Below are 25,059 nucleotides of genomic sequence, written 5' to 3'. Positions count from 1 at the left end.
GTTCCCAATGTTGGAAGGTTCAGAGGTGGGGCTTTTAGGCACTGATGAGAGCCATAATCTCATGAATGGATTAATCCATTTGATGAATTTGAAGGGACTACTACATAGTAACTGGCTGGAGGAAATAGGTCACTGGGGGCATGCCTGGGGGATTGTATCTTGTCTCTGGTTCCTCGAGCTCACTCTCTGCTTCCTGGCTGCAGTGAACTTGAACAGCTTTTCTCTGCCATACCCTTCCACCTTGATATTCTGTCTTACCTTAGGGCCAGAGTAATGGAGTTGATGACCATGAACTGAATCTCTGAAACCATAAGCCAAAATAAACCTTCTCTCTCATAAGTCGTTCTGGTCAGATATTCTGGTCAAGCAATAAAAATCTAACGAATACAATTATGAAAACAGCTTTAACCTCAAAGATTCCTAAAAGATCTGTTTGCCCCTCAGTCTGAAGTTATATTATATAATGGAATAATCAAAATATTTAATTGGTTCTTAGATGTCATTCAGTTAAGTTATCCATGTATATTAAAATATACATACTTTCATCTAACTCCAATTAGAATGGCTATTATCAAGAACAAGCAATAATAAGTGTTGACGTGGATGTGGGGAAAAAGGCACACTCATACATTGCTGGTGGAGTTGCAAATTGGTGCAGCCACTCTGGAAAGCAGTATGGAGATTCCTCAGAAAACCTGGAATGGAACCACCATTTGACCCAGCTATCCCACTCCTCGGTTCTATACCCAAAGGACTTAAAATCATCATACTACAGTGATGCAGCCACATCAATGTTCATAGCTGCTCAATTCACAATAGCTAGATTGTGGAACCAACCTAGATGCCCTTCAATTGATGAATGGATAAAGAAACTGTGGTATATATATACAATGGAATATTTCTCAGCCATAATGAAGAATAAAATTAAGGTATTTGCTGGTAAATGAATGAAGCTGGAAAATATCATGCTAAGTGAAATAGGCCACGCCCAAAAAACCAAAGGCCAAAATGTTTTCTCTGATAAGTGCATGACAATATATAATGAGCGGGGGTGACAGGGGAAAGAGAAGAATGAAGGAACTTTGGATGGTGTGGAGGAAAATGGGGTGGGAGGGGGTGGGGATGGAAAAACAGTAGAATGAAACAGACAGTATTACCCTGTATATATGTATGATTACATGAACAGTGTGAATCTGCACTGTGTACCACCATAGAAATGAAAAGTTGTACCATTTGTGTACAATGAATCAAAATGTGTCTGTAAAAATAAAAAATATTTTAATAAAAATAAATTAATTATATTAAATATACATAGATTTATATGGGTATATATACATACATGAAATTTATCTTTTTAGATCTTCTGAATACATACCATAAAATCCATAAGAGGATAACATAGAGTACTTCTATAGTAAATTTTTAATTAGTCAGAGGATCATCACCCCCAACTTATTGATTATTCAGAATTGAAGATTTCTGTCACTAATCACTTTGATGCTCATCAGATTTGACAGAAGAGAGGAAAAAATAAGTTTACTATTTATTAATAGTTTAAGAAAAATGTTTTATAGAGAGAACATTAAGAGAAATTTAACAAATTAGATGGGTAATACTTTTAAAAATAATGACAAAAGTGATTTCTATAGCTAATAATCTAAGAGTTTTGTATTTCCAAAAGTCTCTACATCAAAATCCATGTGAACTAATGTAATCTGATGTCAAAGTCTTGCCTAATGTCTTGAGATTTTCTCTTTATGTTATACTCTACCCTACAGTTACCTGCAAACCTCAAAACTAAGCTACTGCCAATAAATATGCCCACATACTGTGGGAAAGCCTGAAAAACACCTTGATCGTCAGAGTTAAGCTTCTCCTTGCAACAGCAGGGTATAGATGACAGCAAAACCCTATTCACAAGAATGACAGCCCATGAAATGAACACTCTGATGAGTAAAACAGTTTATGAAACTGAAATTCAGAGAAGCAACCAGGCTACTGTACAAGACAATTCACTATCACCTGGATGCTTCACTCTACAACCCAGATAATGAACAGGAATGAAGTAAAATTGAAGGATGGGAAGAAGCAGAAAGATGTCCACAAAAAAATTTTAGATGTAAAAGAATTTGTGAAAAAAAGTTTTAATCTTGATATAGCCAAGAATGCCTAAAGTAACAAAATTGTTAAATAGTTAAATGTTAACAGCCAATTTAAATCATATTGGAGAAATGTGATTTTTTTAAAAAAGTTAAATCTAGTGAAATAATAATAATGTTAAGCATAAAAACCAGGTGGAAAAGTTTTCTGTCCCCCCAGACAGCAATACGTAACTAGGCAATACCATTTCCCTAATAATTTTTCAGTATTTTTTAAATTGAATGTAAAGAGAAACCCACAGACTGGTTTGTTTGCATGTTACATTTCTGTCACTGTAAACAAATACTGAAAAATCAGCTTACAAAGAGAAAAGGTTCATCTTGGCTTATGGTTTTGGAGGTTTCAGTCCATGATGACTGGCTCCATTGTTTTGACTGCAGGTAAGGCAGCAATTATGAAGGGAATGTCTCATAGAACAAAACTATTCATGTCACAGCCAGGCAGCAAATGAGAAAAGAACAGGTAGGGGTCCAGGGTCCTAAAGAACTCCCACTGTGCCCGACCTCTTAAAGTTTCTACCATCTCCCAAAAGTGCCAAGCTGAGGACAAAGTCTTCAACACATGGGCCTTTAGGGGACACTTAAGATCTAAACTGTAGCAGACTGTAAATGTCTTTTGTGGTTTTCTGCCTTGGAAGCAAGAAAAAAAATTGTAGAATTACACTGTTAGTGCCAAACAAGAGTTTGGATTCAGCTGATGTATTAAATTGAGAACTTAGTAATGCACTTAGAATCTCAAATTAATCCATTAGCTGATCATAAAATCCATTCTGTTATCAAGTAGACTTATAAAAGAGACCTAATTTAAACAGTAGCATTTCTTATCCTTCATTTAATTACATACACCCAGATCTAAAATACCCATTTTTCCCTATCAATTTCCTAACAAAATAATCCATAAATTTTTTGCAAGGTAGTAAAAAGGATTATTAAGAGCTTTATAGATGTACCCACAATATAGTGACTATGTACTGAAAACCATCAAAATGTAACTAAATAAAAAGAAAAGTGTGGTTCCCACACATACAGCTTTAGCACGACCTGGGAATTCACTGGAAATTCAGTTTGTTTGGGTTTAAACCTGAAGTAATAAGTACACGCTCAGGAGGCAGGTCCAGAAATCTACTGACAAGTCTTCCAGGTTATCCAACTGTCACAGAGCAAAGTCTCTGGGAACGACACAGTATACTGCATAAGGACCACTCACCCAGCAATGAAAACAGATAATACGATCCAAAAGCCCATGATTTTAACTTTTTGAATCACAGTCTTAATCCTATCACACCAAAGTTACATAATTATAAAGAAATCAAGAAGGTGCAAAATTCTTTAATTTTAAATTGTTGTCTTAATCTCTCCTATTCTTTAACATTTCATTTTGTAGACCATTCTAAATCAGAAACGCAAAATGAAAATAAAAGATGCATTATGAAAATCAATTTCCCTCCCATCTCAGAATCTCAGTCCTTCATAAAGGCAATCACTGTTAGTCATTTCTTACAGGCTCTTTTAGAAATATTCAACTGATATAAAAATACAGAGACATGTCCTTTTTCTTTCTTCTTTTCTCTGGTACTAGGGATTGAACCCAGGGGCACTTCACCACTGAGTCACTTTCCCAGCTCATTTTATTTTTTGTTTTGAGACAGGCTCTTGCTAAGTTGCTCACTAAGTTGCTGAGGCTGACCTTGAACTTGCAATCCTCCTGTCTCAGCCTTCCAAGTTGCTGGGAATACAGCTGTGTGCCACCGCACCTAGCAAGACATGGCCTTTTTCTTTTTAATCAATGAGACTACACTGTCTATGTGCTACTCAATTTCTATATAGTCACTGAAAATAAATATAATATATATATATTTATAATGATAAAATATATAACAGATAAGCTACATTTAATAATTGTAAAGCGAACATCTGTGACAACCACCATCTACGTCACAAGTCCTCTTCAGGAGCCTTCTGCACACGTCCCCTCCCCCAAATTATTACCCTTTTTCTCTTCAGAGGAGGTTTTACCTGTCTTTGGAATAATCTTTTCTTTGTATTTCACTATCTACATAGGCATTCTTGAAATACATTATTAACCTTTGCCCTTATTTATATGAAAAGAATCATGTCATCTTATGCTTTATGTCTTGCCTATTTTACTCAACTTCAAGACGATGATATCTATGTTGCTATGTTTGGCTCTGACAGTCAAGAAAAGTACATTTGAAAATAATTAAAAGTGATACATGTATATCCACAGTTATAGCAGCACAATTCACAATAGTTAAACTATAAACCAGCCTGAGTGTCTGTCATTCGATGAATGGATAAAGAAAATGTAGTATATATACACACAATGGAACTTTATTCAGTCATAAAAAAATGTAATTATGTCATTTGCAGGAAAATGGATGAAACTTGAGGACATTATGTTAAGCAAAGTACATCAAACTCAGAAAGTCCAGGATCATGTGTTTTCTTTCTTATGTGGAAGCTAAAGAAGAAAGAGAAAAATAAAGGTACAGGGGATTTCATGAAAATCAAAGGGAGATCAAAAGAGTAGAGGAAAGAGACAAGGGGGAGGGAGGAGCGGAGGGAAAGGAAAAGTACTGGAGAATGATACTGGCCAAATTATATCACTATATGGTAAGCGAGCACAAATATGTAACAAGAAACCCTACCATTATGTACAACTACAATACACCAATTAAATACGTGGAAAAAGTGTTCCTAATTCAGAAAAAAAGAGAAAGTAATTAGAATTTCTGGATAGAATAAGTGATCATTAAATATACATTGTCTATAACTTCTAAATTTTCTACTATATATGTTCTATTAATACAAGAACCACCACCACCCTGCAAAAAAAAATGCAGCTACTAAGACAAACTCCTGGCTAAAACTTAGCATTATCCACCCCTGTACTTCTTTGGTGTCATTATTTCTTAATAGGAGCACTTTGGTAGTTTCATTGTCTAAAGAACACAGTTCTCAAACAAAATTTTCAATTTTATTTGTATACATCAGTGTAAGATGTTCTCCTTAGAGTGATGACTTTTCCCAAAGAACCCAAATTAGTTTTTTTTTACATTACCTAATTTATCCTCACATCATTGTTGTAAAAAATTTGAGGCATGTTTGAATCATTAATAGCAATCAGAATAAGTAAAAACTATGATGAAAAACAAAATCTTATAAAAACATATTTGAAATTCCATCTTCTGACTAATCCAATGCTTAAATAAAAGCACTGTGCTTAAAGTTTTTCCCATTTAAATTGTGGATATTATAAAGAATATGGAAAACAGCATACAGAGTCTATGTACTAATCTTAAGAAAAATAATTCAAGATTTATTTTAAACACTCCAGAATCATCCTAGTTCATTCCAATTTGCTTAAATTGAAATCCTAAGGAACAATGAAAACCACCCCTGGAAAACCAGGGTATTCCACAATGCCTACCAAGAAAGATCTCTAGAGACATAACTGAGATGAGTGACCCATCCCCCATTCTGCACACCCAGAAGCCACCATGTACATGCTATGTGTCAACACAGAGATGCAGTAGATGCAAGTTGGTGACATGTTAGAAATGAATTAACAACCAAAATAAGTGAGTGTTTTGAACCACAGGGGTTTGTAGAGTAAAAAAATATTCAAGTGTATAGAAAAGCAAAGAAGAGTGCTATTTATTAATCCACTCAAGAAACATATACATGCATTCTACTGTCATGTACAACTAATTAGAATTTAAAAATTAATTTTAAAAAAGGGAAGAAAAAAGAAACAATGATAGCAAACATGTCCAACATTTTCACAAGTATCAACTCCTCCTTTCAACATGTCACTTGGAAATCCCAGGTTTTCAGATACCTTCCTATAAGGTACGATCTTTTTTCCTCTTTCCTCCTCATAAGAACCAATTTTAATTATACTGTTATATTTTTAGCATTTATAATCGTCCATGAAACGTGAATTATATTCTAAAGTCTTAAAGCATGAGCTCGTGCTTCCTTGGATTTTTCTTTTTTAAACATTTCCTGGCAAACAAACATCATGTTCCCTGAATCCCTGGATTTCCAGCTCTATAGGAACCAGCCCAGTTCCTGGTTGGAAGGAAGAGGAAGCATCCTGAAGAACAGAACCAGAGTGCAGGAGGAAGAAACTGTCTCTTTCTGTCACTGTGCAATGACAAGGCACTGCTGCAAAGGAGTGGTCAGGAGATCCAGGAGACCAGTGCCACAGAGAGGAATGAGAGACCCTATATTTGCTACAAACTCCCAAACTCTTAGAGATAATGCTTTCTTTCAGTCTAGGTCAGGTCTAGCTATAATACTCAGTGTTGATTATCATGAGTTCTAAAATGACACAGTCCTCTAACAGACAAGGACATGAAAATAAACGAGAGCATCAAAGCTCTGTATGTAGCTGGCAGTAATTCTCTTCCTCCTAAAGTCTCTGTGCATACCTCGAATCTAGCAAATCAACAGATAAAGATCCCAAAGGCATGTGTGGCAGGTTGCTTCAATAGCCTCATTCCCTAAATGGTGACTGCTGAATCTTAAAAAAATATACAGAAAAACAGGAATTGCTTAAATTTCTTTTAAAAATGTTTTCTGAAACAAAAACTTGAACTATTATTCAAAATAAAAAACTCTATATGTAAAAAGAAATGTAAATTGTTACTTTTTACTCATGATACTTGTTTGTAGCATTGATACTTGTGAAGTTATTAAAGCTTAAAACCATGACTAAGTATGACTGGTATAACTTAAGATGCCTATATTAGCAGGCCCTTTCCTTGACGTTAATCTCTACCAGTCTATTTCTTTCCATAAAACTGGATTATATTCTAATCTTTTTTTTAATTCTTTTTTTATTTTTTTTATTTTTTTTAATTTTTTAAATTTTTTATTCTTTTTTTTTTTATTCTAATCTTAATAGAGAGAAATGTCATTCTAAGACACTCAACTAGCCACAAGCAAACCTTACTGCTGTTTTTCATTAAGTTGGTACTACACAGAAGCTGATGCATATTCAACAAGAATGTCCTGGACACCCAAAATTTCCATCTCTCTAAGAATTCTCCACCAACTTTAAAATTCAGCACAGAGGATACCTCTGAGTCACAGGAACAACTGTAAACCAAAAGTAGACTTTTTCCCAAACACCCCTATGACTCATTAATCTACCACAGAGAATAAACTAGCAATCTTCCCTAACGTATTAAAATTCATAAGGATTTGCCTAGATAAAGCAGAGTACCAGAGAAGGTGAAGGTGTTCTCTGTCTTTAAATTTTCTGAAAAGTGATTCTCAGGCTGAGATTGTGGCTCAGTGGTAGAGAGCATGCGTGGCACGTTTCAGGCACTGGGTTTGATCCTCAGCACCACATAAAAATAAGTAAATAAAATAAAGGTATTGTGTCCATCTACAACTAAAAAAAATAATTAATTAAAACAAAAAGTGATTCTCATGAGTGTTATCAGGACAACCTGAGCCCTATTCTAGACTTAAGGAGACAAAAGCTCATAAAGTTGGGGCCCAGGGATAGGCATTTCAACAGTACCCAAGTGGTTCTGGTGCACATAAAAGTTGAAAAAGCATCATCTGGCACAGTAGTGGCACATCACCCCAGGTCAGGATCTACTCACACATCCTGACCAGTTACTATCTCAAGTTAGTATCTCAAGTGCTTTCCACCACTGGAGGGAGACGCTACACTTGTGGCCCCAGTGAACCCTAACTCCTGGTGTTCAAACATTTGTGGAATCCCCTCCCATATGGACTCTGGGCTGGGCCACCTGGGACATTAACGCATGTGGAAGCAGAGGCTTGATGGGCACTGCTACACTGGGGAATATCTTGGAATGCTCCTCCAGGAAGCAGCAACCATGCTGTAGAAGCCCAGCCTAGGTTATAGCATGGTGAGAGGCCACGTGGAAAGTCTCTGGGGAATGAGAAACAATCTTGTACCTCCAGCCATGGTCTCAACTGACTGAAGCCACACAAACAACTCCTGGTATGCCACAGAAGAAACTGTCATCTGAAAAGTCACAGGATTATAAACAATAACAAATTGTTTCTAAGAAACTAAGTTCAGGGTCATTTGTTATAAAGCAATAGATAAGAAGCACTATTGATTCTATTTTTTAAAAAATGTTGTATCATATGATCTCTAAAACTATTACTAGCAACTAACATTTTATTGAATGCTTTACATTGCAACCTGTGCTAAGTGCACCACAAGTATTAACTTACTTATGAACTAGATTCTGTCACTTCCATTTTCACACATGAAATAATGAGGCTTTAGGAAGATCAAGAAATGTTTCCAAGATCACAAATGAGTGTCAAAGGCATAAAAATGTAATGGTCATTCCAAACGTAAATTATGATCACACTTGCCAGTGCTCTAGTAGGATGTTCACTGACTGCTCACCCATTCCTCCCTCTAGATTCTTGCTTCCTCTAATTCTGACAGAAAAGCACAGATCTTCTGCTTTAACTACATGACATTCCGCTCTGAAGAGACCCTAAGGTTCCTGATGCAGATATCACAGTTGCTAGGCACTGGTGCTTGGCTGCCTAGCAACGGATAGTTGTTGTTCCAGTCAAGTGTGAAGGGTACAGCCTGACTTCAGAAGATAAATGACACAGTGACTTTCCATTGCTTGTCTTTGATGGAGACCATAATTATAAAGGCACATAATTAAGTTTGGAATTAATCTATTCATTACTCCTGCTTTAACACAGCATTAATCAATGAAGCCATCAAATTATCAATCAAAACCATCTAAATGTCTCTAAAATGAAGACATCAGGAAAGAACAAATCTATACATTATACAGAATTTCTTGACTATGGGAGTTTGAGATACTAATGTATTGCCAAAACTATACACTTAGAAGGAATGCGTTTTATGTTATGTAAATTATGTGTCAATAATGTTGATTTAAAAAACAAAGGCTAGCTGGGCACGTCTGTAATCCCAGCAGCTCTGCGTTCAAAGTCAGCCTCAGCAAGTTAGTGAGGTGCTAAGCAACTCGGTGAGACCGTCTCTAAATAAAATACAAAATGGGGCTGGGAAAGCAGTTCATTGGTTCAGTGCCCCTGAGTTCAATCCCTGGTAACCCTCCCCCCCAAAAAAATGAAGGCTAAAAACAAGAGAATTAACATTCTCACAATAACAGAAAAATCAAAGATTCAGACGCTATTTACAGCATTCTAAAATTTTTATCTTATTTCAGGACAAAAATGATGGTAAGTTCAGAATGTATTAATAAAATTTAGAGCTCAATATACATGCTAAATTTTTGGCATAACCAATTAAAAATTACAATTTATGGCAAACATTCTGTAAAGGAACAGATAGTTAATATTTCAGGTTTTGCAGGTCACATGGTTACAACTATTCAGTTCTGCTACTGAGGCATAAACATGGTCATAGACAATGCACAGGTGTGCTGAGTCGCAGCAGAACTTTATTCACACGACTCACAGCTGAGCCCATGTGGCCCAAGGGCTATTGTTTGCTAACTTCTGATCTATGGTTTTCAAACCAGGAAATAAACAAAAAAGGAGTACAATAAGAAAACTTCATCCATCCAATAAAAAGCTAGAAAGGGGGAAAAAAAGGAGAGAGAGGAAGAGTGGGGGGAAAAAAACTTTGAGCAAGATAAATAAGAAGTGAATCTACACAGATCAGCAATCAAAATAAAGGGCAAGAGATTAAATCCAACTATTAACAAGGCTACAGAATGGATTGAAATTTTTCTTCTAATTTTTAAAAAGAAATCACCAAAGTCAGTCATAATGAAAATAAAATATGTAGGAAGGAAAAAGCTGAAAGAAAAGTTACATAAAGATACAACACCGTCTAAAGTAAGCAATAAAAAACAATGGGAATAAAGTGAAATAGTATGAAATGAGAAAAAAGACATAATAATCACAAATAATGAAGTCTCAGAATATACGAAGTAAAATAAAAGTCAAAATTCAAAGGAAAAAATCACATATAATAATAACAGGTCATTTTAACATGTGAGAATTAACAGGTTTTTTTGGATAAAAAGTCTTGATCAAGCAGATAAAGTAAAAGGTTATATAGATTTGAACAATCTAATTGAATAAATACTTATTTAAATATAGAGGATACTGCACCAAATACCCTTCTTTTCAAGCACACATTAGGATTTTTTGATCTAATCATGTACTAAGTTGATAAAGGAGATCAACAAATTAAAAAAACGACCACCACCATGATCCTAGAGACCACATTTTCTGATGTTTGGATGCCTACCATACTGGGGTGGGGAGGTATCTGGCTAGCAAATGACATTTTAAGAGTAGGGAGAAAGAAGAGATGCACATTCTGGATATAAAAGGATGACTGATAAGGTGCCAAGAATAGAAAAAAAATAAGGCAAATCAGGGAGCCTAAAGGTCTTCACTAGTGCTAGAAAAAAATATAGCAGAATGGACTCCAGGACACCCAGGGACATCAAAATGTGCAGATGTCCACATCCTTGGGATGAAATGGCAGTGTTTGCATATACCCCACATACAGCCTCCCACAATTTAAATCATCTTTAGACTACTTATAATAACTAGCACAAGTAAATACTATGTAAGTAGATGTGCTATATACTGTTTGGCAAGAATAACAAGAAGAAAGTCTGTACCTGTTTAGTATAGATGCTATTCTTTCCCAAAGACTTTCCACCAACATTTGACTGACTCCAGAGGTGGAACTCAGAGAGAGCACACTGCACTTAGGAAAAACAGACTACTCCAAATTAAAAAAAAAAGAAGAAAAAAAAAAAAACTCTGCTTTTACTCAAATCAATATCTTTTAAAACATAAAAAGCATGATTGCTGGGGCTGGGGAGATAGCTCAGTCAGTAGAGTGCTTGCCTTGTAAGCACAAGGCCCTGGGTTCAATCCCCAGCACCCAAAAAAAAAAAAAAAAAAAAAAAAAAAGCATGATTGCTGCCAGATATAGTGGCACAGTCCTGTAATCCCAGTTGTTTTGGAAGCTGGGCCAGGAGAACTGCAAGTTCAAGGCCAGCCTTGGCAACTTAGAGACCCTGTCTCAAAATAAAATATAAAAAGGCTGGGGATGTGGCTCAGTGATAAAGTGTCCCTGGGTATAATGCCCAATGTTGGGGATGTAGGGTGTGTTCCTAAGTATTATTCTCATTTAACTGAGAAAGTTTTAGAGAGGTATTCAACTATGTAATTCTCAAGAACTTGTTTATTATTCATTTCTTAACTGCCATTAACTCAGCCAGCATAGCAGTAATCTCTAAATTTTACCATGAGCCGTGAATATTTTTCACCTAGGTAAGATGTTAGTTATTAAAACACCCTTCATTCTAACTACTATGTAACCTCATACAGTTTGTTTTCTTTCTTTCTTTCTTTCTTTTTTTTTTTTTTTTTTTTAATAAAATGGTGTGCTTATTTTCCGTAACCTTATGTCCATTTTGCAGCACAGCTCAAGACCACTCAGTGGTTGCTCCTACCCACTCAGTAGCCTCAGCAGTGGGAGCTGCAGACCAGTCTTCAGTGGCCGGCTGGGCACTCCAGTCTTCAGTAGGGAACTGCTGGATAGGCACAGAGGGCACCTGCACACCTCAGACCAGTCTGCAACTTCAGGTTGAGTAGCTGTGAACTCAGGAGCTGAGTAGTCCATTTGCCCTGAAATTCCTCCTTGGTCACAGCTTTTTCAGCAGCAGCCTGCTCTTCCTTTTCAGTCTCTTTAGGATCTCTGTAGAAGTAGAGATCAGGCGTGACCTCCTGCGGGTGTTCATGGGAAATAGTGCCACGCATGAACAGAACTTCTCGGGCCAGCATCCCCCACATCAGACCCACAGAACGAGCTCCCTTATTGTTGCATGGAATGGCAATGTCCACGTAGCGCAGAGGAGAGTCTGTGTTACACAGAGCAATGGTGGGCAGATTGACATAAGATGCTTCTGTACGAGTCGGGTGGTCAGCCCTGGGATCAGTAACCACTAGAAGACGTGGCTCCCAGAAGGCTGCCTGGATCTGGTTAGTGAAGGTTCCAGGAGTGAAGCGGCCAGCAATAGGAGTGGCTCTGGTGGCAGCAGCAAACTTCAGCACAGCCTGCTGGCACGTATTCCTAGAGGATATGACACTGACATCAGCGGGGTTTTCGATGGCAACAATGGCATGAGCTGCCAGCAGAAGCTTCTCCCAGGTTCTCTTCAGATTTATGACGTGTATGCCATCACTTTTCCTGGAAATCAAGGTTGGTGCCACCTAAGTGGGTTCCTGCTGCAAAGAATTTGAGGACATCCTCTTCCTTCATTTGCAGGACATCAAGGGCTCCGGACATTGTGACAGTTTCCCTTTAAGTTATGACGGGAATCAAGAACAATGCCTATGGACCCCTCCCTGGGTAGCATGGAAAGGCCTACAGTTTGTTTTCTGATCAACTGATGTTTATATTAATGGAATACAGCAAATAACCCCAGCTGTGAAATTAACTCATTTTGGATTCAGGGTGTTACCTTTTTAGATTCCACACCGATAAAAGGGGATTAATAACTAAATCTGATGGTATGGTTTTATAGCTCTAAGGGATCGTCCACCAAGGGGATGAATGATACAATGTGACAGAACGAGAACAATCTTGGTACAAATACCAACTCCATCCCCCAAGAGCTGTGTGATTTTAACACAAGTTAACATCTTACTGCTCAGGGTTCTTCTCTGTGAAATGGGTTTCATGTAATAACCACTCTCTTTGTCAGTTAAATAATTCACTAAATTTGTGAAGTGTTTAGCACTTCACAGACATGAACTGCAATTTGTAATAAAAATGAAACTCTTTTTGTTCTATACTTGGGAAAGGGCCTTTCCAATAATCTCATAAAGGAGATTTGAGGATCCTCTTCCTTTACCCAAGTCATTACAACTGACAATCCCAAGACGCCCATTTGCCTCTATAGGTTACTAGATGTTGAGACACATTAGCAAACAAATTTCATTATTTTAAAACGAAGTTTTTAAAGCTTAACACATATCTATCTCTTCAGGATCACTGAATGTTATCCTTCCTGAAAGTTAAGATTCTTCAGTAAGGTCTAGTAGAACTTTTGATTCCTCCTAAATCAAACAATCATTAATTTCATTTAAAACTGCCATAACTTACAAATCCATAGAATATTATCACTGCCTATTATTTTATGTTTCAAAACTGCATGCTGAGCTCTATGTACTCAAAGTCAGTCTTACATGCATTTCCATATATTTGGTACATCTGTTATAAATTCCACTTGTTTGTTCTTTCAGAAAGAACCCAGAACAATCACAGAATTCCAAAGTTGTGACATTCTAAGCAAATCTGGGCCCATTTCTAGCTTTTTGTTGTTGTTGAAACTGAGATTTATGATACTTAATTTAATCTCTTTACACCAAAAAAATTCACACCTCTTTTACAGTTACCTGGAACATGAATTACAGGAGGGAAATTTAATACTAAGTCAACCAAGTCAATCAGCCCAAATTCATGAGGATGCATTGGTGGAATGTGTCTTCTAGGGTTTTTGGTGCACACGGCATCAAAAGTACCCTTAGGGTGGACATTAAAACTCTTGCAAAGAGACTCTGAGTAAGGACAATCTGATTTTAAGAAGTGAGAAACTGGACAGGTAAGACCTTTCTGCTACCCGTCCTATTTCAATTAGTATTTCAGAGGTAATTGTGGCAACAAATTTACAAACTATATAATATTCTAATACATAATCTGCTTCATAGTTAATTAAATGCAGACAATCCCAAAGGTCCTCCATCTTTTTTCTTAAAAAATCTAAAGTTGCTTGAAAATATTCTCCATGAAATTGAATTAATTTTTACAACCAAACAGCATTGAGATACAGAATATAACTTCCTCTTACAAGAATTTTCTATAGTTTCTCACTTAAAGGTTTAGATAAAACTTTCAAGCCATTTTAACTCATTTCATTGATGAAGAAACAAAGTGCTAAAGGACTACGTTATGAATAACGTAATAAAGTTATTTAATGAATTAATCTGTTATAAGAAAAATTTCTAACAATATTTCAGGGTTCTAATACTATAAAAGCCTAAAATGTTTAGCCAGTTGTGTACAAAAGAGGCTCTCCTAAATTAGGTTACCACTTCCTGCCCAGTGCCAACTTGAAGAGGCAATCAGAAAATAGCTGCTGAATTAACCAGATGTAAACAATAATCTTACTTCATGAACTTAACTTAGACCTAGACTTTAACTGGGGAAAATTTAAAGTATTTTTTCTTAGTGAAAAGGATTTTTGTCCCTGTGGATGTTGGATTTTCGAGCATTTTAAACTACTGCTCTTACTAGAGAACTATTCAATTTCACTTAAAAATTAAAAGATAATGAAACTAGTAGCAATGGCAGTCATGAAAGAGTAGCAATGTCTAACACTGATAATAGCCTTATCCAAGTGCAGGGTAAGTACTACACACAGTATCATAGTCACCCCATAAAGAAAGCATACTATCACTCTTATCTAACAAATAGGAATGGTTCAATGAGGTGAAGTAATCCGTCCAATAGTCCATGACTAGTAAGTAGCAGAACCAGAATTCAAACCTAGAGAGCATGTTGAGAGCAAAATTTCTTTTTATGAATGGAATTAAACTAACTACATAAAAATAAACATGTTGCATATTTTTTAAATTAAAAATGTAAGAACAACACAAGAATATTCACCTGATATTTCCTCCCTTTTAACCTGATTCCCCAAATGATAATATGTATTTCAATCTATATTTATAAAAAGACTGCAATTGCCTCACATTCACTATTATGTTTTAGATCATAAATGTCCCCCAAAAGTTCATATGTTGAAGGCGTGGTACCCAATACAGTGGGGCCTTGAGAGATAATGTGATCGTGAAAACTCTGCAGATTCAATTTCAGTTGCTCTTCTATCAGCAAGTCCTTTTTAAACTTCTTCTGTCATGTTAAGACTAGACCACAGGTAAAATGAAATATACCGGGAGATGGGATTATTATAGGAAAAGATAAACATAAACCACCAACTGAGAAGAGGCCAAGTTAATCTAATAATAAATTCAACATTTCATTACATCCACAGTCTTATCAACTAGAGACATGGCCACTTCTATTTAGAGATGACAACCAGGACCTGGAAGACCATCGCCAAGGTCCCTGTAGGCCTGGCTACACCTGAGAGTCCATTTCTCTCTTCGCTCCTGCTAACACCCGACTTATATTAATTCCTCTTTCACTTTTGCTATGATCTAAACTTCTATATTCTCATCTCCTACCTCATAAACATCACACCCTACACTGCCGCCCATGCTTTCTTCATCCACCTTTAGAAACTGTAGACACTATTGCAAAGCTAATGTTTATATAGTGCAGATAATAATCAAACACATTATTTCTGTTTATTGGGACAAAACTGTAAACATTTTAATAGGGGCTACTTGATTCAAGGTTGCATATTGTTTGTATTGGGTACTGTTAATATTGATCTCCACCTTAAAGGCAAGTTATTAGAAACCTACAGGGGACACTATAAATCTATAGGGTAGAAACTGTAATACCTTGGATGCATACTGCTAGAGGGGAGACACGTGAACAACATGAAAAAACAAGGGTAGAAAACACCCCAAAGAAACCAAGACACTATAGTAACAGAAAGTTTTAACAGCACATTAGGAAAAACATCAGAGGAGGAATTCAGAATATATATAATTGAAATCACAAAGTAAAGGATGATATAAAAAAGCAAATGCAGGCCAGAATCCAAGATGGCAGACTAGAGGGTGACTGCATTTCCAGTCGCTGCAGAACCCAGGATTCAAGAAGGGGAGGCACTGAGAGACTCGGACTAAAATAGAGCCACGGGGTGAGTCTCCCCCACCGGGTGAAGCTCGGCCTGGGCAGCAGGCCCGGATAGGGGCGGCTTATCAGAGCAGGGCAGGGCAGCTAGAGTCTTCCCCAGGTAGCCCTGCTCACTCCGGTGGTGGGCTCCTCCCACACGGCAAGCTTCTCGGATCAGGCCACCCAGTGAGAGCCTTTCTGCACAGAACGAGCTCCAAGTCCCGCCAGACACAAGTGATATACAAAACATAATTAGAAGCTATTTTGAAAATCTATACTCCAACAAAACAGAAAACCTCGAAGATATCAACAGGTTTCTAGAGACATACGAATTACCTAAACTGAACGAGGAGGACATACACAACTTAAATAAATCAATTTCAAGCAATGAAATAGAAGAGGTCATCAAAAGCCTACCAACAAAGAAAAGTCCAGGACCAGATGGGTTCTTAGCCGAGTTCTTCAAAACCTTTAAAGAAGAGCTCAATTCAATAATCCTCAAAGTATTCCATGAAATAGAAGAGGAGGGAACCCTCCCAAACTCATTCTATGAAGCCAATATCACCCTGATACCTAAACCAGACAGAGACACATCAAGGAAAGAAAATTTCAGACCAATATCCTTAATGAACATCGATGCAAAAATTCTCAACAAAATTTTAGCAAATTGCATACAAAAATATATTAAAAAGATAGTGCACCACGATCAAGTGGGTTTTATCCCAGGGATGCAAGGTTGGTTCAACATCCAGAAATCAATAAATGTCATTCAACATATCAACAGACTTAAAGTTAAGAATCACATGATTATTTCGATAGATGCAAAAAAAGCATTCAATAAAATATAGCATCCCTTCATGCTCAAAACACTAGAAAAAATTGGGGTAGTGGGAACATTCCTTAACATTGTAAAGGCCATCTATGCTAAGCCCATGGCCAATATCATTCTAAATGGTGAAAAACTGAAAGCATTCCCCCTAAAAACTGGAACAAGGCAGGGATGCCCTCCTTCACTACTTCTATTCAACATCGTCCTTGAAACTCTAGTCAGAGCAATTAGACAGACCAAAGAAATTAAAGGGATACAAATTGGAAAAGAAGAACTCAAACTATCCCTGTTTGCCGATGACATGATTATATATTTAGAGGAACCTAGAAATTCCACCAGAAAACTTTTAGAACTCATAAGGGAATTCAGTACAGTAGCAGGTTACAAGATCAATGCTCATAAATCCAATGCATTTTTATACATAAGTGATGAATCTTCAGAAAGAGAAGTTAGGAAAATGACCCCATTCACAATAGCATAGAAAAAAATAAAATACTTGGGAATCAATCTCACAAAAGAGGTAAAAGACCTCTACAATGAGAACTACAGAACACTAAAGAAAGAAATTAAAGAAAACCTTAGAAGATGGAAAGATCTCCCATGTTCTTGGATAGGCAGAATTAATATTGTCAAAATGGTCATACTACCTGAAGTGCTATACAGATTCAATGCAATTCCAATTAAAATCCCAATGATGTACCTTACAGAAATAGAGCAAGCAATTATGAAATTCATGTGGAAGAATAAAAAACCCAGAATAGCTAAAGCAATCCTCAGTAGAAAGAGCGAAGCAGGGGTATCGCAATACCAGATCTTCAACTCTATTACAAAGCAATAGTAACAAAAACGGCATGGTATTGGTACCAAAATAGACAAGTAGATCAATGGTACAGAATAGAGGACACAGACACAAACCCAAATAAATACTAGACAAAGGGGCCAAAAATATGCAATGGAGTAAAGATAGCCTCTTCAACAAATGGTGCTGGGAAAACTGGAAAACCATATGCAACAGAATGAAATTAAACCCCTATCTCTCACGCTGCACAAAACTCAACTCAAAATGGATCAAGGACCTTGAAATCAGACCAGAGACCCTGCATCTTATAGAAGAAAAAGTAGGTCCAAATCTTCAACTTATTGGCTTAGGATCAGACTTCCTTAACAAGACTCCCATAGCACAAGAAATAAAAGCAAGAATCAATAACTGGGATAGATTCATACTAAATAGCTTTCTCTCAACAAAGGAAACTATCAGCAATGCGAAGAGAGAGCCTACAGAGTGGGAGAAAATCTTTGCCACTCATACTTCAGATAGAGCACTAATTTCCAGAATATATAAAGAACTCAAAAAACTCTACACCAAGAATACAAATAACCCAATCAACAAATGGGCTGAGGATATGAACAGATACTTCACAGAAGAAGATGTACAAGCAATCAACAGATATATGAAAAAATGTTCAACATCTCTAGTAATAAGAGAACTGCAAATCAAAACTACCCTAAGATTCCATCTCACCCCAATTAGAATGGTGATTATCAAGAACACAAGCAACAATAGGTGTTGGCAAGGATGTGGGGAAAAAGGTACACTCATACATTGCTGGTGGGGTTGCAAATTAGTGCAGCCACTCTGGAAAGCAGTATGGAGATTCCTCAGAAAGCTTGGAATGGAACCACCATTTGACCCAGCTATCCCACTCCTCGGCCTATACCCAAAGGACTTAAAATCAGCATACTACAGAGATACAGCCACATCAATGTTCATTGCTGCTCAATTCACCATAGCCAGACTGTGGAACCAACCTAGACGTCCTTAAATTGATGAATGGATAAAGAAACTGTGGCATATATATACAATGGAATATTACTCCTCCATGAATAATGATAAAATTATGGCATTTGCAGGCAAATGGATGAAATTGGAGAATCTCATGCTAAGTGAGATAAGCCAATCTCCAAAAACTAAAGGACGAATGATCTCGCTGATAAGTGGATGAGGACATATAATGGGGGGGTGGGAGGGGTTAGCGTTAGGGTTAGGGTTTGGTTTAGGGTTAGGGATAAGGAATAAGGAATAAGGTTAGGGATAAGGATAAGGAATAAGGTTAGGGATAAGAATGGAGGAAGGAAGGACTGTATAGAGGGAAAAGAGGGATGGGAGGGGTGGCGGGGAAGGAAAAAAAAATAACAGAATGAATCGAACAACATTACCCTATGTAAATTTATGATTACACAAATGGTATGCCTTGACTCCATGTACAAATAGAGAAACAACATGTATCCCATTTGTTTACAATAAAAAAAATAATAAAAAAAAAGCAAATGCAGGCAACAAAAAGATCACTTCAATAAAGAGATAAAGAGTCTGGAAAAAAAACAAACAGAAATCTTAGAAATGAAGGATATGATCAAATTAAAACTCAATAGAAAGCATCACCAAAAGACAGATTACTTGGAAGACAGAACTTCAGTCAATAAAGACAAAATATATAATCTAGACACAGTGAAGATGGTAAGAAACCATAACCGGAATCTCCAAGAAATATGGGATAACATGAAAAGATTAAATTTAAGAATTATTGGGATAGAGGAAGACACAGAGATACAAACCAAAGAAATGCACAATCTTTCAACAAAATACCAGAAAATTTTCCAAACCTGAAGAATGAAATGGAAAATCAAATACAAGAAAGGTTTATTGGACACATAGGACACCAGATGTACAAAATCACAACAGATCCAAAACAAGGCACACTATAATGAAATGCCCAGCATACAGAGTAAAGATAGACTTTTAAAGGTTGCAAGAGAAAAGTATCAGATTAGATATGGGGGGAAATCAATTCAGATCTCAGCAGATTTCTCAACCCAGACCCTCAAAGCCAGGAGGTCCTGGAACAAAATATACCAAACTCTGAAAGAAAATAGATGCCAACCAGGAATCTTACATCCAGCAAAATTAAGCTTCAGATCTGATGATGAAATAAAAACCTTCCATGATAAACAAAAGTTAAAAGAATTTACAATTCAAAAGCCTGCACTATAGAACATTATCAGCAAAATATTCCTTGAGAAGGAAATGAAAAACAATCAAAGTCAGCAAAGGAAGGAACTATCCTTAAGGAAAAGCCAATCACAGGAGAAACCAAGTCAAGTAAAAAACAAAAATAAAGCAAAAGGACCGGGGAACACAAAGAATATCTCAATAATAACCCTGAATGTTAATTGTTGAAATTCATTAATCAAAAGACAGAGCAGATTGAATTTTTAAAAAAGACCCAACAATATGCTGCCTTTAAGAGACACATCTCATAGGAAAAGACATCCAGAGACTGAACGTGAAAGGACAGAAAAAACATTATCATTCTCACAGACTGTGTAAAAAAGCAGGTGTTTATATCCTCATATCAGATAAAGTGAACTTCAAACCAAAGTTAGTCAGAAGGGACAAAGAAGGATATTTCATACTGCTTATGGGAATCATACATTAACAAGACATAACAATCATAAATATTTATGCCCCAAACAATGGAGCATCTATGTACATCAAAAAAAACCCTTCTCAAATTTAAGAGTCAAATAGACCATGACACAATAATACTGGGTGAATTTAACACACCTCCCTCACCACTGGATAGATTTTCTAAACAAAAACTAAACAAAGAAACTATAGCACTCAATAATGCAATCAATAACTAAGACTTAACAGACATATATAGAATATTCCGCCCAAAAACTAGTGTATACAATTTTTTCTCAGCAGTACACAGATCCTTCTCTAGAACAGACTATATGTTAGGCCACAAAGCAACTCTTAGCAAATACAAAAAAAGAGATACTCCCCTGTATTCTATCAGATCATAATTGAATGAAATTAGAAATCAATGACAAAATGAAAAATAGAAGTTACTCCAACACCTGAAGACTAAATAATATAGTATTGAATGACATATGTATAATAGAAGACATTAAGGAGGAGATTAAAAAACACACAAAGTAAAGGAGAATACTGATACAACATATTGAAATCTCTGGGACACTATGAAGACAGTGCTAAGAGGAAAGTTCATTGTACAGAGCTCATTCGTTAAAAGAATTAAAAGTCAACAAATAAATGACCTAATATTACATCTCAAAGCCCTAGAAAAAGAAGAACAAATCAACATCAAAAGAGTAGAAGATAAGAGAAATGCAAATCAAAACTACACTAAGATTCCATCTCATCCCAATTAGAATGGTGATTATCAAGAATACAACAATAGTTGTTGGCGAGGATGTGGGGAAAAGGTACACTCATACATTGCTGGTGGGGTTGCAAATTAGTGCAGCCACTCTGGAAAGCAGTATGGAGATTCCTCAGAAAGCTTGAAATGGAACCACCATTTGACCCAGCTATTCCACTCCTCGGCCTATACCCAAAGGACTTAAAATCAGCAAACCACAGAGATACAGCCACATCAATGTTCATAGCTGCTCAATTCACCATAGCCAGACTGTGGAACCAGCCTAGATGTCCTTCAATTGATGAAAGGATAAAGAAACTGTGGTATGTATATACAATGGAATATTACTCAGCCATAAAGAATAATAAAATTATGGCATTTGCAGGCAAATGGATGAAATTGGAGAATATCATGCTAAGTGAGATAAGCCAATCTCAAAAAACTAAAGGACGAATGATCTCACTGATAAGTGGATGATGACACATAATGGGGGGTGGGAGGGGGGCAAGAATGGAGGAAGGAGGAACTGTGTAGAGGAAAAGATGGGTGGGGGTGGGGGGAAGGGAAAAATAACAGAATGAATCAAACAACATTACCCTATGTAAATTTATGATTACACAAATGGTATGCCTTTACTCCATGTACAACCAGAGAAACAACATGTATCCCATGTGTTTACAATAAAAAAAGAAGACAGAAAATAATTAAAATCAGAGCTGAAATCAATGAAATTGAAATAAAAGAAACAAAAAAAATGACAAAACCAAAATAGTTGGTTGTTTGAAAAAATAAATAAAATTGATAAACCCCTAGCCACACTAATAAAGAGAGAAAAAACTCAAATTACTAAAATTTGTGATGAAAAAGGAAATATCACAACAGATACTACTGAAATACAGAAGATAATTAGAAACTACTTTGAAAATTTGTACTCCAACAAAATAGAAAATCTTGAAGACAATGACAAATTTTTGAGACATAAGAAATACCCAAATTGAATCAGGAGTACTGACAAGTTAAACAGATCAATTTTAAGAAATGAAATAGAATATGCCTTCAAAAGTCTACTAACAAAGAAAAACCCAGGACCAGATGAATTCTCAGCGGAGTTCTAGAAGACCTACAAAGAAAAACTAATACCAATACTCGTCAAAGTATTCCACGAAACTGAAAAGGAGGGAACCCTTCCAAACATATTCTGTGAAGTTAGCATCACTCTGATACTAAAACCAGACAAAGACACATCAAGGTAAGAAAACTTCAGACCAATATCCCTGATGAATATAGATTCAAACATTCTTAATAAAATTCTGGTACATACAAAAACATATTAAAAAGATAATGCAACATGACCAAGTGGGGTTCATCCCAGGATACAGAATTGGATCAACATACAGAAATCAATAAATGTAATTCATCACATCCATAACTTAAAGAAAAGAATCATATGATCATCTCAATAGATGCAAAAAAGACATTTGACAAAACAGCACTCCCTTCATGTTCAAAACACTAGAAAAAATGGGGATAGCAGGAACATACCTCTCAACATTGTAAAAGCTATTTATGCTAAACCCAAGGCCAACATCATTCTAAATGGAAAATAATTGGAAGTATTCCCTCTAAAAACTGGAATAAGACAAGATGCCCTCTCTCACTGCTTCTATTCAACACAATCCTTGAAACTCTAGCCAGAGCAATTAGACAGAAGAAAGAAATTAGAGGGATACAAATAGGAAAAGAAGAACTCAAACATCACTATTTGCCAAGACATGATTCTAAATTTAGAGGATCTAAAAAATTCCACCAGAAATCTTCTGGAACTAATAAATGAATTCAGGAAAATAGCAGGATATAAAACCAACACCCATGAATCTAATGCATTTCTATACATTAGTGATGAATCCTCTGAAAGAGAAATTCACAATAACCTCAAAAAAAAAAAAAAAAAACTTGGGAATCAATCTAACAAAAGAGGTGAAAGACCTCTACAATGAAAACTACAGAACACTAAAGAAAGAAATTGAAGAAGACCTCAGAAGATGGAAAGATCTCCCATGTTCTTGGATAGACAGAATTAATATTGTCAAAATGGCCACACTAACAAAAGCATTATATGAATTCAGTCCTATTAAAATCCCATCTTTCCTCATAGAAATAGAGAAAGTAATTATGAAATTCATTTGAAAAATAAGAGACCTAGTATAGCCAAAGCAATCCTTTAGCAAGAAAAGTTAAGCAGGAGGCATCACAATATCAGATCTTAAACTACACTACAGATATGTAGTAACAAAAACAGCATGGTATTGGCACCAAATTAGACAGGTAGACCAATGGCACAGAATGGAAGACACAAAGACCCACATAAACACAGTTACCTCATAGTAGACAAAGGTGCCAACAACATAAATTGGGAGAAAAGATAGCCTCTTCAACACATGTTGCTGGGAAAACTGGAAATCCATATGCAGCAAAACAAAATTAAACTCCTATCTCTCAACCTGCACAAAACTCAACTCAAATTGGATCCAAGGACATAGGAATTACACCAGAGACCCTGCACTTAACAGAAGAAAAAGTAGGCCCAAATCTTCATCATGTCAGCTTAGGACCTGACTTCCTTAACAAGACTCCTACAGCACAAAAAATAAAAGCAAGAATCAATAAAGGGGATGGATTCAAACTAAAAGCTTATTCTCAGCAAAGGAAACAATCAATAACATGAAGAGAGAGCCAACAGAGCAGGAGAAAATCTTTACCACACACACATGAGATAGAGCACTAATCTCTAGGATATATAAAGAATTCAAAAAACTTAACACCAAAAAATAATAATAATAACCCAATCAATAAATGGGCTAAGGAACTAAGCAGACACTTCGCAGAAGATATACAATTGATCAACAAATATATGAAAAAATGTTCAACATCTCTAGTAATTAGAGAAATGCAAATCAGAACCACTCTAAGATTTCAGCTTACCCTAGTCAGAATGGCAATTATCCAGAATACAAGGAACAATAAGTGTTGGCAAGGATGTGGGGTAAAAGGTACATTGATACATTGCTGGTGGGAATGCAAATTACTGCAACCACTCTGGAACTATAGAGATTCCTTAGAAAACTTGGAATGGAACCATCATATGACCCAGCTATCCCACTCTTTGATGTACACCCAAAGGCCTTAATCAGCATACTACAGTGACAAAGTCACATCAATTTTTATAGTAGCTCAATTCACAATAGCTAAGCTATAGAACCAACCTAGATGTCCTTCAATAGATGAATGGATAAAGAAAGTGTGGTATATACAGGATGGAACATTACTTAGTCTTACAGGAGAATAAAATTATGGTATTTGCAGGTAAATGGACAGAGTTGGAAAGTCATGTTAAGCAAAATAAGTCAACTCCCCAAAACCAAAGGTCATTCTCTCTGATATGTGGATGCTGATCCATCATGGGGCAAGGGAGGCGGAAGGGGAAGAATGGAAGAACTTTGGATGGGCAGAGGGGAGAGAGGGGAAGAGAGAGGGCATAGGAAAGATGGTGGGATGAGATTGATATCATTACCCTAGGTACATGTATGATTGCACAAATGGTGTGACTCTACATCATGTACCACCAGAGAAATGAAAGTTGTGATCCATTCATGTACAATGAATAGAAAGAAATGCATTCTGCTGTCATGTAAAACTAATTAGAATAAATAAAAAAATTAAACATTAGGAGTGCTACTTAAGTAAATTACGTGAATCACAGTTAAGTGATTGGAAGGACAAGAGGAAAATTAAAGTCAAGGACCCAAAACCTGTTAACAGGAGTGAGCAAGACCATGATCAGTAACCCAAGGAACACCTTCTAAAAATGCACAAAGATAAAGATGGAGATTTGGACAGATTTCCCCTCATAACTTGACATCTCTTATTATATACCTTCAAAGAAAAAATAAATTGAAAAAAATTTAA

The 25,059-nt window shown here is 36.3% G+C and overlaps 1 protein-coding gene and 1 pseudogene across 3 annotated transcripts in view; both read right to left on the bottom strand.

Moving 5' to 3' along the window:
* The window catches only part of Nme7 (NME/NM23 family member 7), a 174,407-nt gene that overhangs the window by 88,341 nt on the left and 61,007 nt on the right, over positions 1-25,059 (bottom strand). The gene's annotated exons all lie outside the window — the stretch shown is intronic.
* On the bottom strand, positions 11,428-12,550 carry LOC124961572 (40S ribosomal protein SA-like; annotated as a pseudogene).

This window comes from Sciurus carolinensis, chromosome 12 (genome assembly GCF_902686445.1).
Source record: "Sciurus carolinensis chromosome 12, mSciCar1.2, whole genome shotgun sequence".
Lineage (NCBI taxonomy): Eukaryota > Metazoa > Chordata > Mammalia > Rodentia > Sciuridae > Sciurus > Sciurus carolinensis.
The sequence above is the reverse complement of the archived record's forward strand: the minus strand, read 5'-3'. Positions and strand labels throughout refer to the sequence as shown.